Source organism: Scyliorhinus canicula, chromosome 17 (assembly GCF_902713615.1).
Source record: "Scyliorhinus canicula chromosome 17, sScyCan1.1, whole genome shotgun sequence".
Taxonomy (NCBI): Eukaryota; Metazoa; Chordata; class Chondrichthyes; order Carcharhiniformes; family Scyliorhinidae; genus Scyliorhinus; species Scyliorhinus canicula.
In genome coordinates, this window is record NC_052162.1 from 121,271,137 (window position 1) to 121,285,040 (window position 13,904).

The 13,904-nt window shown below is 45.6% G+C and overlaps 1 protein-coding gene across 1 annotated transcript in view; it reads right to left on the reverse strand.

Moving 5' to 3' along the window:
• LOC119951768 (zinc finger protein 721-like) overlaps positions 1 to 13,904 on the reverse strand; it is a 290,874-nt gene that overhangs the window by 127,677 nt on the left and 149,293 nt on the right. The window lies entirely within an intron of this gene.

Below are 13,904 nucleotides of genomic sequence, written 5' to 3' on the forward strand. Positions count from 1 at the left end.
TAGTTCCCAAGAAACGGTTGGAATATTAGAAGTTTCTAACCGGCACAAAGGCTAGAATATTAGAAGTTTCTAGTCTATGTGTGAGTCAAACTTTACCTGCCGAGTTTAGTTTGGAAAGTCATGTGTGATTGGCTTTTGTAAGGATATTCTGTGGATCGAGGGGACTGAAGCTCAGGTTGGGTGTGAAAATCAGTAGACTAGAAGATACTGACCCTGAGAAAAGTCTGCAAGACATTTTGGTGACAACACTAAAATCTTGCATCCATTACTGGTAAAAGGGGCTAAAGAATAAATCATCCTCAGGGTAAGGCAGATTGTGCGGACATTTTCTGGAAAATAGGGACGCTTATCTTCAGAAACCAATAATCAATCGACCCTTAACTAAAGCAGGAAGATAGTGCCTTGGTCAGCCTTGGATAGGGCCCAGAAAGGGTACTTATCCTTAATTTCAGAGTGCACCTGAAAGGGACAACCAGGAACAGAAAAAAAATCCGAAAAATGGCAATTAGGGTAATTCTCATGCCCTGGGATACGGTCAAGAGAAATGTAGAAATGAAACAGGAATGGAAGAAATTAAAAGAGCAAAAGAAATCCTGGACAAAAGATATGTATCCAGACGGAGATATCTCCTTCTTTGTTAGAGTGCCAAAAGCCCTGCAATATACAGATCCAGTAGGGATCCTTAAAGCACTTTGTAAGTTTGCATTTGAAAAGCGAGGTGAATCACTAATCTTGTTCGGACACAGACAGAAGCATGCAGCTGCTCAAGTGGGCAAAGTGTGCTCCAAACTGATTAAAATCATTGACGAAGAAAACATGAAAGAAATAATACAGATCCCTAGTGAACACAAAAGTAACTCTGAAGTGGCAAACAAATATATAAAACAACTGCAGAAAAATGAAACATTAGAAATGGAAAATGACGAGGAATCAGTCCTAGAATCAGATAGCCGAGAGAATTCGGACCCCTTTGAAAATTTCCCAAAGGGATACAATTTTCAATATCCAGATCCAAGTCCGTTTCAGGAAGAAAATTGGCCTCGGCAATCTGCCACACATAAAAAAGGAGCTTTTATCGATCATTTCTTTGAAACACAAGAAAGTGAAGAGGAACAAAGCCTAGTTGGGATTATGGCGCCTCCTGCGCTGGGACAGGAAGAATTATCATCCTCATCAGAGAATGAGGAAATAGTAAAACCAAGGAGAAGAATAGGGAATAGAAAAAATTCTAAACCATTAGAAATAGGGGATTATAGTGATTACTGGAAACAACAACAACCTTCCACTTATCGACCAATAAATAAGGATTTACCGTATTATATGTATAATCCAGAAGCAAAAATGGTACACCATAGAGATCAGGAAGGATGGGAAAGAGAGGTTACATCTAGGGGACTTAAAATAGGAGAAATATTAGGAGGAAGTCAACAAATTGATTCTACGAAATTACTGGAATTACCAAACGTTACTCCCAAAGCTAAAATTTGGCAAATGAGCAAAGGGTATGACAGTTTCGGAAGAGCCATGAGTAGGGTAAGGAACAGCACAGAAACACAAGGCCAGATAATAGCAGCATTAAGACCACAAGAAAGGATACAGAATCGTCCAAGACCCCGAATAACTGCTCCTACTCCTATGGATAGGGCAAGTTATGCTCCACGAGATAGCCAAGTACCAATTGCAATGTTTGAAGAATATATAGAACCGGTGGAAGATTTTGTACAACATGGTACCCCCTATTTTGAGGAAGAACCGGTACAACGACAGATACATTTCTCAGAATATAGGAAACCAGATAGAGGTGCCCCTTTAAGAACACCATGCCCCAGAAGTGAGAAAGTAGTTCAGTCATTTACACCAGGTCCAGAGGAAGGACAGGGAGGCATGGTACCGTATAAAATAGTAGCAGCAGTAATGAAGACAGCAGGCCCAAAGAAACATGGGGAGAGTAGAATTGAGTATTCACAGAGGTTAAAGCAGTTAGCGAAGAAAATGGGGGCATCAGGAGAATCCACCAAATTGATTGATTTGCATACAATGGGAGAAATAGTTACAGGCGAAGTCTCAGATTTAATAAATGAGTTAGATTTGGGAAATGAGAGAGCTAACTTAATGAAAGAGATGACAGAGGCAGCATATGCAGGGGAACACCTCACAACATATGTCGACCGAATATATGAGGTTAATAAGGAAGAGGGGGCCGATGTAGTCAGATTCCTGAGGGAATTAGGACCCAAGATTCCAGGAGGAAATAGCCTCTCAACAATACTGTTAACGACCTCTAGAAGAGAAATAGGAAGAGAACTGGTGAAATTTGATTTGGCAGGCAAAGCATTTAAGGATAAACACACAAAAGGGGAACAAAAAAGAGTAGCAGCTGCCCAAAATAATGTTTCAACACAAAATGCTCAGATTAGACCACCAAACCGACAGATACCTGTCAAATCGGAACAAAATCTAGCCCAACCAGCAATGCCACAACATGGGTATAATCTGCGGTCACAAGGGCCACCTCCACCACAAAATCCAAATTACTTACCAAGGGAACAATTCCTAGCCCTCAGTCGGGAGGAAAGAGACAGACTCATTGAGGATAGGAGAAGAAGAGCAGCTGGCCAGGGGAGGATTGAGCAAGGTAGATATCAACCACCAGAATGGTATTCGGGACCCTCGCGAGGGGGATTCCAAGGAAGAGGCAGAGGAGGCCCCGGTATATATTGAAAGGATTCGGCTTCTCCCCTTAAACAGAATCCAAAATCAAACAACAGAAACAGACAAAGGAGAATTAGTAGTAGTATACAACGGGGAAAGATTTATAGTGGACACAGGGGCTGAGATATCAATGATAAGGGAAGAAGCTGGAAATCTGACAGGAAAAGAATACATAGTAGAAGGAGTATTAGGGAATAAGGATATTAGACCAGAAGTTAGATTGGGAGAATTACTGGCAATATCAGGAACTGAGAATCTGATGGCAGGGAAAGATTTAATAAAAATAGATACTGGAAAAATAAGGATATTAAAACCAATTGATAACATGGAGGAAATAAGGAAACAGAAAGAGAAAAGTATTTTAAATGACGAAGCTTGGAAGAAGATGGAAGAAGTATTAATGGGAGCAAACCTAGCGATAGGTAAGAATGACACAGGTTTAATTAGCAAGCGGTTCCAACACACAATTCACGGGGGACAACACAGACCTCAAAAACAGTATCCTTTGACTAGAGGAGCTAAGAGCGAGCTGGAGATAATAATCAAGGAATTGGAGCAGCAGGGGATTATTCAAGGGGTCACATATGCCTCAACAAATAGTCCACTTCAGGTAGTAAGAAAACCAGATGGTACATTTAGGATGGTAACAAATTACAAAGCTTTAAATAAAGTCACAAAGAAGGACAAGAGATATTTAATAAATCCACAAGCTACCTTAGAGCAAGTCGCGGGAAAAACTTACTTAACTAGTATAGATTTGGCGAATGGATTCTGGAGTGTTCCATTAGACCCAGACAGCAGGGAGAAAACAGCATTCACCTTCGGAACTAAGCATTATGTATATTGTAGACTGCCACAGGGATATGTTAATTCTCCGAATCACTTTCAGGCAATAATCAGGGAACTGATTAAAGATGATTTGGCTTTAGTATATATCGATGATATATTAATTGGAGATGACGATCAGGACAAACATGTGGAAAGAGTGGCCAGGATAATTAAGACACTTAGTGAAGCAGGCTTTAAAATAGGGCTAAAGAAATGTCAAATTGGGAGAAGCTAAGTGAACTACTTGGGTTATTCAGTATCGAAGGAAGGTAGAGAGGCCAGTATTGAAATGAGGAAGAAGGTAGCTGAAATTACTGCGCCTGTTTCGAAAAAAGGGGTTCAAAAAATAATGGGAATATTGGGATATCGGGACCATTAGTTGGGAGACAAGAAGAGGATGATTTAAGCATTAAATTAGACATATATAAAAATGGATATGGTATGGTGCTTGCTAATCTTAGCAATCAGACACCTATCAAACATCTGACAGGAAACTGGTCAAGAGCTGAACAAAAGTTTTCAAACATCGAGAAATGTCTAGCAGCTATAACAAAGAGAATAGCAGAGATAGAAAACTTGTCGGGTGGTAAGAAAATTTATGTCACAACTGAGTTTTTGGAATTAAAGGAGCTAACCAAGAGACAGATTTGCCAGCAAGGCGCGAATACAGCTCGATGGGAAAGATGGGAAACCATTCTTCTAAACCCTGACTTAATGTTTATTCATAACATTAAAAAGGGACAGAAACTTGATGAACCAGTTAGTAAAACGGAGTTGGTGAATGCTTGGGTATTATATACTGATGGTAGTAAAGTCAAGAAGGACGAAGAACAAGCCAGATGGGCATTCATTTTAAAAAATTCAGGAAAAATAGTAGTGGAGGAACAGAGAATAATCATTGGATCAGCTCAGACAGCTGAGGTAGAGGGAGTATTGCAAGGGTTAAAGGAGTGTCAGCAGCGAAAGCTGCAGGAAGTTACCGTTGTAACCGACAGCTTTTTCGTGCAGCAAGGATTGGAGAAAGATTTGGAGTTTTGGAAACTAAACGGTTGGACGAACGGTAGAAATAAACTACTGGAACAGAAAGAACAGTGGGAAGAGATAGATAAAATTTTAGCCGATATGGAGATCCAGACAATTCATCAAAAAGCACACACAAAAGGAACTGGGGAACTGTGTAAGGGGAATCAGGAAGTGGATGAATTAGCCAGACTTAGGACAATAATCTTGGGGACTCTTGGGAACTCAGCAGCCGACCTTCAAATGATAATTAAGCAAATACATGAAGCCACAGGATATGGGGGTCATGTTGTAGTCGCAAGGGAGTTGAAAAAGTTGGGAATTAAAATAGCCTATTGGAGACAACATTTAACTGCAGTAAGGAGAAAATGTGAGAGATGTATGGCCTGTGGAGGACAGAGAGGGAATAAAACATATGGGAGCATAAAAACTGAGAAACCAATGCAGGAATGGTCATTAGATTATGCAGGACCACTTTTTCCCAGAAGCAGCAAAGGTAATTTGTATTTTTTAGTCAAAGCTGATAGCTGCACGGGAGAAATTGACCTTAGAGCAACCAGCAAAGCAAATGGAGCCACGACCAAAAGGGTATTGGCAGAAATGATGACCTCCAGAGGTAGACCAGAATCGATCCGAATGGACAATGCGCCGCACTTTAGAAACAATACTGTTATTAACTTTTGTGCTGACAGAGGAATAACAATCAATTGGGCCGTGAAATATGCACCTGAGAGTAATGGAATGGCTGAGAGGTCTGTAAGAAAAGTAAAGGATTGGATCATAAAGAATCAGAATAATAAAGGCTGGGATAAAGACATTGAAAGAATAGTATTTGATCTTAATAGTAATCTTGGAACCTCTGTCTCCCAGGGACAAGGGGACCCAAGTGAATCTGGGAAGTATCAAGTAGGAGACGAAGTTTGGGTGAAGTTACCAACTAAGACTGCGGGGAAAATCATTCGTGAGACTGTAAAATGTAAAGACAAGATTGTTCAGATTCTGGGTACACATACAATTGAATTAGAGAAGCATGGTGTCTGGAGCAAAAGAAATTGTGTCACAATTGAAACACACGACCCAGTGAGCATCAGAGGAGTTTGAGATTCTTCGAATCTCACTCAGGGGTGCAATGACAGAAGGAGGAGGCTTAACAGGCCTTAATGGTATGATGTACATCAAGGATATGGAAAATAAACCATTTCAAAAAGAAATGGTGGCAAAAGAAATCCGGAAGTCCTGGAGAGGGCATTTCTGGGTTAATCAAATGAAAACAAAAGGTACAAATTAAAGAATAGGGCCCTCTCCACCCTTGATCTGTTCATTTGATTTTCAGATAGAAAAAATAAATAACGAACCAGTTCACAAGAAGGAAGAGAACTACACTCCAGAGAGGAATCTTTTAGACAGGATTGGGGGGAAACTAATGATATAATTGGCTACAAATTTGAGGGAATTAAATGACAGAACCCGGAGGAAAACTTTACGGGTTAGAAACAAATTAAAATATCAAATTATAACTGGACAGTGAAACCTCCGGTCAGACATCTCTAACTGGACATTAGCTGATGGGTGATCGGCGGTCTCCATGGGATATGTACTACGCGGTGGAATTATTAAGGGTCTCGGCAGATAGCAGCGACTGACGAGGAACCCCAATATGATAAATGACAATAGTTTAAGAATTTTAGTAGCTTGATACTACGGCGGGAAAATTGTTACCAATGCAGCAAAACAATATTGCATTGAAGAGCTGTAATCGTTATTATAAAAAAAATAAAAAAAATTCATGTAAATTGATAGGGACTGTTACATATATATGATAAGGGGGGTATGTGTGTCGTTAAAGAACTTGATCCGCATTTCTAAACTGTGTGAATGTTTCAATAGAGGGTTAGTTTAGTGTGTTTTCTTGATTTAACTATATAGTACATTACAAATAATATTGATGTTGTTTATATGCCATATTTAGTATGTAATAATTATTGTTCCCAAAGCCAAGAAGGAATGTTTCGATATTGATATTAAATTGTTAACAGTTGAAAATATGTAAAGTGTAACACACAGTCTATTTGTGTGGTTAGGTAATGAATAAGGTGTTAAGATAAGATAAGATTTTTTTACTATGTATATAACAATAGGGAGAATTTGTTTGGAAAAAAAAAAGAGACGGTTCAATGTGGTTTTGCAAATGCTGTAATGAAAAATATACACTTTGTCAGAAAGATATTCTCTCATGTAAACCAGAGGCTGGCAGACTCACATGATTCACGACAATGTTAGACATTAATGGGGAAGTTAGGAATACAAGCAGGATCAATTGAACATTTTAAATTAATGAAACAAAGGGATCAGTGGGTGGTACATGATATCACAATTACCCCATTCCAATCAGAAATGGAAAACTATTTGGACGACGGAAAAATGGGGCACGTAACAGCCAGTGATGGACAAAAGATCTGTTTGGTTACTGATGAACTGAGTTGTGTGCTGTTTCTAAGGGACATGAGGAAGCTTATACGGTGCTGCTATCCCAAGGAAGTAAAATGCTTTGGAGGTAGTGGAACACACGGAAAGCTATTGTGTTACCTTCCTGAGCGGCTATGGCTATGGTTCACGGTAATTGGACTGGAACGGAAAACAAGACTCGTATTGACACTGGTCTGTGATATGCATACAAATGACAAAGATCGGGGATGTATGTTAGTACAATTGGATGGGGGGAAAATAAACCAAATTATAGTAATGTTTTAAATGTCAAGACGGGGTGTTCTGGAAAATACAGAATGTGTCATTTGAAACATAGAACTCTGCCAATATCTGGTCTGGGAGAGTGCAGGGAAAATCCCACAAGAGGTTGGTGGCAGCTGAAAAGAGCAGAAACTGTGGCCAGCTCTTCTGTCAAAAATGCAGTCAATTTCAGTCTGTCAGAATTGTTATTACAACCTGCAGCAGGAGAAAGGGAAAAAGAAAAAAAAAAGAGTTTGCAGACATTTCTTTGTGTTGTTGAAATATTGTAATGGACTGCCCCTTTAAGCCCCGTAGTCCTTTCCCTATCGGAGGTCCCGATTTTCCCGCCAAAAAGCACTAAGCGCGGGCTTCCCTCGCTCCTCCCACTCCCCCCACGCGCGAGGCAGCAGTCATCAGAAGACAGCAGCAGAGAAACAGAGCAGCAGAACGCAAGGCAAGAACAGCTGACGGCCCGAGGGAGCTCCGCTCCCCCCAAGGAGGTGGAAGGCTCAAAGAAACGGCAGCAAGAATGAGGAGGATGAGAAGGAAGATGTTTGTTGGTGGACTCAGCTGGGAAACAAGTAAGAAAGATTTAAGGGACTGCTTTTCTGGAGGTGGAGAGATTGTAGACTGCTTAATTAAAATGGATCCTGAAAGAGTAGACAGGGTATTGAATGGGGAGCACAAACTTGATGGGAGAGTTATTGATCCCAAGAAAGCTCAGGCTATGAAGGGCAAGGTTGAAATAAAATTGGCCCAATCTAAGGAAGTGTACCAGCAGCAGCAGCAACCAGCAGCAATGGGGAGGACAGAGAACAGAGAAACAGCAACAGGAGAGAAGGGGAGGAGAACTAAAAGAGAGAGAGAGAGAGAGAAAGTCTGAAGGTCCCTACAACAAACCAGCAGCATCCAGAATCACTAATCGTTTTTCATTTCTGTAAAGAAAGTGTTTACAACTTATAAAAAAAAGTATAATAACAATAAAATAGTTTAACCTGAAAAAGTGGTTATTAGCTTACTTTACTTCCTTAGCAATGCAGGACCCAAGACATCGATGCTACTAAGGGGTAAGTAGGTAAAATTCTTCGGTGAAGGTATGGGTTATACCGGGGAATAACTTGGAAATATAGTTTGACCTGAATGGCACCCACAGAAGCCTGCATCGGAGTCAGGGAGTGAGAATCCCTGTTCACCATTTGGAATATCGGCCCTTTTTGGTATAGGGGGAATTCTAAGACAGAGTGGTGGATTTACAAAAACAGTTTCTTTCTGCTGGACTGGCCGGTCTAACACCTCTGCCTCCGGGGGGGGGGGGGGGGGGCTGACCATTTTTGAGCCTCGTTGCGATTACCTGGTTCCAAGTTTGACGAGGAGCACAGAATGAAAAGGTGTTTGCATGTTGGAAGATATTTAGTTCCCAAAGCAGCCACATTGCCATGAAGATGGGCTATGGTGGTTACAGGGTTCTTTTGTCTAATTTATCTGGGTGTTTCTCGCAGAAGGAAACTGTCGTGGTTTGAGGGGCAAGTTGTCTGGGGTAGATTGGGAAATTACAATAAACATATCACTGAAAGTGGCAACGCAGGTGGATAAGGTCGCTAAGAAGGCAGACGGCATGCTTGTCTTCATTGGTCGGGGCATTGAGTATAAAAATTGGTAAGTCATGCTGCAGCTGTACAGAACCTTAGTTAGGCCACACATGGAATATTGCCGACAATTCTGGTCACCACATTCCCAAAAGGATGTGGAGGCTTTGGAGAGAGTACAGAGGAGGTTTACCAGGATGTTGCCTGGCCTGGAGGGGATTAGCTGTCAGGAGAGGTTCGATAAACTCCGTTTATTTTCACTTGAGCGACAGAGGTTGAGGGACGACCTGATAAAAGTTTACAAAATTATGCGTGGCATGGACAGAGTGGATAGTCAGAAGCTTTTTCCCAGTTTGGAAAAGTCAATTACCAGGTGACACAGGTTTAATGTGCGAGCGGCAAAGCTTTTAAAAACATTTTTATTGAGGCATTTATGCTTTTATAACAATAAGCGATACAAATACAAATGTAAACATAGTTCAGTGCGTAAACATCCCTCCATCCCCCACTGCTCCCACCTACTCTAGACACAAAATAGCCGAACTCCGCCCTATCCCATCACCGCCCCCCCCCCCCCCCCCCCTTTATTGCCTCTGTTGACAGTTTAGTTTTCTCTGAAGAAGTCGATAAACGGCTGCCACCTCCGAACGAACCCTAACGTTGATCCTCTCAGGGCGAACTTAATTTTCTCAAGTCTAAGAAACCCGGCCATGTCGCTAACCCACACCCCTGATTCTGGGGGCTTCGAGCCCCTCCAAGCTATCAATAGCGATCTCCGGGCTACCAAGGAGACAAAGGCCAAGACGTCAGCCTCTCTCGCCCCCTGAACTCCTGGAACTTCCGAAACTCCAAAAATCGCCACCTCTGGACTCGGCGCCACCCTTGTTTTTAGCACAATGGACATGACATCCGCAAATCCCTGCCAGTGTCCCCTAAGCTTCGGGCATGCCCAAAACATGTGGTCATGGTTTGCAGGCCCTCCTGCTCACTTCACACACTATCCTCTATCCCAAACAACTTGCTCATCTGGGACACCGTCATGTGTATCCGATGAACCACGTTGAATTGTATCAGGCTGAGCCTGGCACATGGTGAGGACGTGTTGACTCTGTTCAGAGCATCCTCCCACAGACCTGCCTCTACCTCCCCTCACAACTCATCTTCCCATTTACCCTTTAGCTCACCTAACTGGGTTTCCTCCCACTCGATAAATTCTTTGTAAATTTCCGAAACCTCCCCCCTCCCCCTCCCCTCCCCAGAAACTACCTTGTCCTGTATCCCCTGTGGCGGTAGAAGCGGAAAGGTCGAAACCTGCCTTAGCGCAAAATCCCTTATCTGCAGATATCGAAACCCATTCCCTCCCGGCAAATCTTCCTCCACCAAATCCTCGAAACGTGGAATGCTTCCATCAATAACTCGATCCCCCAGCCTCTCAATCCCTGCTCTCTGCCACATCCGAAGCCCCCCATCCGGCCTCCCCGGGACAAACCAGTGGTTCCACAAATTGGAGCCCACACCGACGCTCCCTCCACTCCCGTATGCTTCCCCCACTGCCCCCAAACTCTCAGAGCCGCCACTACCTCTGGGCTTGTGAAGTACCGGCCTGGGGAGAACGGCAGAGGAGCCGTTACCACTGCCCCCAAACTCTCAGAGCCGCCACTACCACTGGGCTTGTGAAGTACTGGGCTGGGGAGAATGGCAGAGGAGCCGTTACCAATGCCCCCAAACGTGTGCCCTTCCATGATCCCACCTCTACCCACTCCCACACTGACCCTTCCCCGGCTACCCACTTCCTGATCATGGCTAGATTTGCTGCCCAGTAGTAGTTACTAAAGTTCGGCAGCACCCCGCCCCACCGGCTCCGCTCTAATAGCACCCCCCCCCCCCAGCTCCGCTCTAACAGCCCCCCTCCCCGGCTCCGCTCAAACACCCCCCCCCCCACCCTCGCTCTAACAGCCCCGCCCCCCAGCTCCGCTCTAACAGCCCCCCTCCCCGGCTCCGCTCTAACAGCCCCCCCTCCCCCAGCTCCGCTCTAACAGCGCCCCCCCCCCTCGGCTCCGCTCCAACAGCCCCCCCCCCTCCCTCCGGCTCCGCTCTAACAGCCCCCCACCCCCCTGGCTCCGCTCTAACAGCCCCCCCCTCCCTCCGGCTCCGCTCTAACAGCCCCCCACCCCCCTGGCTCCGCTCTAACAGCCCCCCCCCTCCCCCCTCCGGCTCCGCTCTAACAGCCCCCCCCCCCCCCCCCCCCCCCCCCCCCGGCTCCGCTCTAACAGCACCTTCTTTACTCGTTGTGTTTTACCCGCCCACACATAACCAGGAATCACCCTGTTCACCCGGTTAAAAAAGGCCTTTGGTATAAAAATAGGGAGGCACTGGAAAACAAACAGAAATCTTGGGAGGACCGTCATTTTTACGGTCTGTACCCTCTCAGTGACAACGGGAGCATGTCCCATCTCCGAAAGTCCTCCTTCGTTGTTCGACTAACGGAGTCAAATTTAATTGATGTCACTGCCCCCATCCCTGTGCCACCTGAATTCCCAAGTAACGGAAACTCCCACCATTTTAAACGGCAGTTCCCCCAGTTTCCTCTCCTGCCCGCTCGCCTGGATCACAAAAACCTCGCTCTTACCCATCTTCAATTTGTACCCCGAGAACCGGCCAAATTCCCCCAAGATCCGCATAATCTTCCCCCATCCCCCCTAACGGGTCTGAAATGTATAGGAGTAGGTCGTCTGTATATAATGACCCTGTGTTCCACTGCATGGCCTCCATTCCCTCTATTACTTCTACATTCCTGATCGGGGCTCCCAACCCCTCTACTAACCCTTCCTCCACCTTCGGAAACTCCAACCCTTCCAGAAACTGTCTCATTCGCTCCACTCCAGCTGGGGGTTCCGACTCATACAGCCAACGAGAAAACTCCTTACACCCCCCATTCACCCCTGCTGGGTCCAAGACCGTGTTCCCCCCTCTGTCCTTCACTCTTCCTATCTCCCTGGCCACCTCCCTCTTCTTTAGCTGGTGTGCTAGCATCCTACTGGCCTTCTCCCCATACTCAGAAACTGCCTCCCTCGCCTTCCTCAGCTGCCCCACCGCCTCCCCTGTGGGTAACAGACCAAACTCCATCTGCAGCTTCTGCCATTCCTTCAAGAACCCTGCCTCCGGGGCTTCAGAATACCTTCTGTCCACCTGGAGTATTTCCCTAACCAGCCTATTCATCTCTACCAGCTACACCTTCTCCCTATGAGCCCGTATCCAAATTAGCTCCCCCCTAACCACCGCCTTCAGCGCTTCCCAAACCGTTGCTGCTGAAACCTCCCGTGTCATTTATCTCCAAATAATTCTGGATGGCCTCCCTCAGCCGCTCGCACACCCCCTCGTCCGCCAACAGTCCTACATCCAATCTCCATTGCAGTCGCTGACCTTACTCCTTGCTGACCCGTAGATCCACCCAGTGTGGGGCAGGGTGCGACACAACAATCGCCGAATACTCGGTATCCACCACCCCCGCCAGCAAAGCCTTGTTCAAAATGAAAAAATCAATCCGGGAATACACTTTGTGCACATGGGGAAAAAAAAGAAAACTCCTTCGCTCTTGGCCATCCAAACCTTCACGGGTCCCCCCCCCCCCCCCCGCCACCTGTTCCATAAACCCCTTTAGCTCCTTTGCTGTGGCTCGCAGCCTTCCTGTCCTTGAATTCGACTGATCCAACCTCTGATCTATAACCATATTGAGGTCTCCTTTTCAGACCACATCGTTTGCAGCAAGTCCATTGTGTCCTTGAACATTAACCATCAAAGGCGTCAGCCTATCCTTAAGTCTTTTATAAAATTCAACTGGGAACCCATCTGGCCCCGCTGCCTTGCCTGCCTGTATCCTCCCAATCACCACCTTCACCTCCTCCACCCCCTCCTCCAACCCTAGCCTCCCCACCCCCCTCAACCTTGGGCACTCTAACCCACCCAGAAACTCTATCATCTCCCACTCCTCCTATGGTGGCTCCGACCGATACAAGTCCTGATAGAACTCCTCAAACACCTGATCAATCTGTTCCGGAGCCACCACCAACTCCTCCACCCTGTGCTGCAACTGAACTCTCTCCCCTGCTGCAGCCTCCCTACGTAGCTGACCTACACTCTGCCCCCCCCCCCCCCCCCCAACATACTCAGACAGCCCCACTCACCCTTCTCAGCTGATGCACCACTTTCCCTGTGGATGATAGCAGGTACCACCTGTACCAGCCTCCCCGAACAGGTGCCGGAATGTGGCTACTAGGGGCTTTTCACAGTAACTTCATTGAAGCCTACTCGTGACAAGTGATTTTCACTTTCAATAGGTTAAACCTCGCCTGCAACTCCGTCCTCTTTGCCAGGAGCCCTGGGTCCGTGTCCCCACCTACCTCCCATCCACCTCGAAAATCTCTTCGATCAGTTGTTGCCGTTCCTCCCTCTCCTTCCTATCCACCTTGTCCTTAAAACAGGATCACCTCCCTCTTCACCACCGCTTTCAGAGCCTCCCAAACCACCCATGAAATGCCGAGCAGAGCCTGAGTTGGCACCTTTAACCACAATGTCTGACGAATGGCTCTGTGGTTAGAAGAAAGATGTAATTTGACAGTTTGAAGTAGAGTAAATTTGACCTGTCTGGGACACGGGTCAGAAGGAGTATAAGAACCAAGCATCGAAGATTCCGTTTCAGCAATGACCGAGGATCAGCCGGGACAAATGGGTAATGGCTCAGAGAATAGAACAGACCTCCGAGAGGAATGTGGCCAATTCAGTTCAAAGGGGTAAAATCTACTTATGTCTGAAGCTCTGACATCACCTCGGTCAGAGTTTCCCCGGTGAGGGGAGCGGCCCCACCCGGCGACCCAGCCCCCGCCATCTTCCTTCCTGCAGGACTCACAGCAGCACTCGCCGGCGGACCTTCGCTCACCCCCTTCTTTCCAGCACCTTTCCTCTGGGACTTCGTCAGCCTCCTAATGACTTCCCTCAACAACTCATCTAAAACTACCCGAAACTGGACATAAA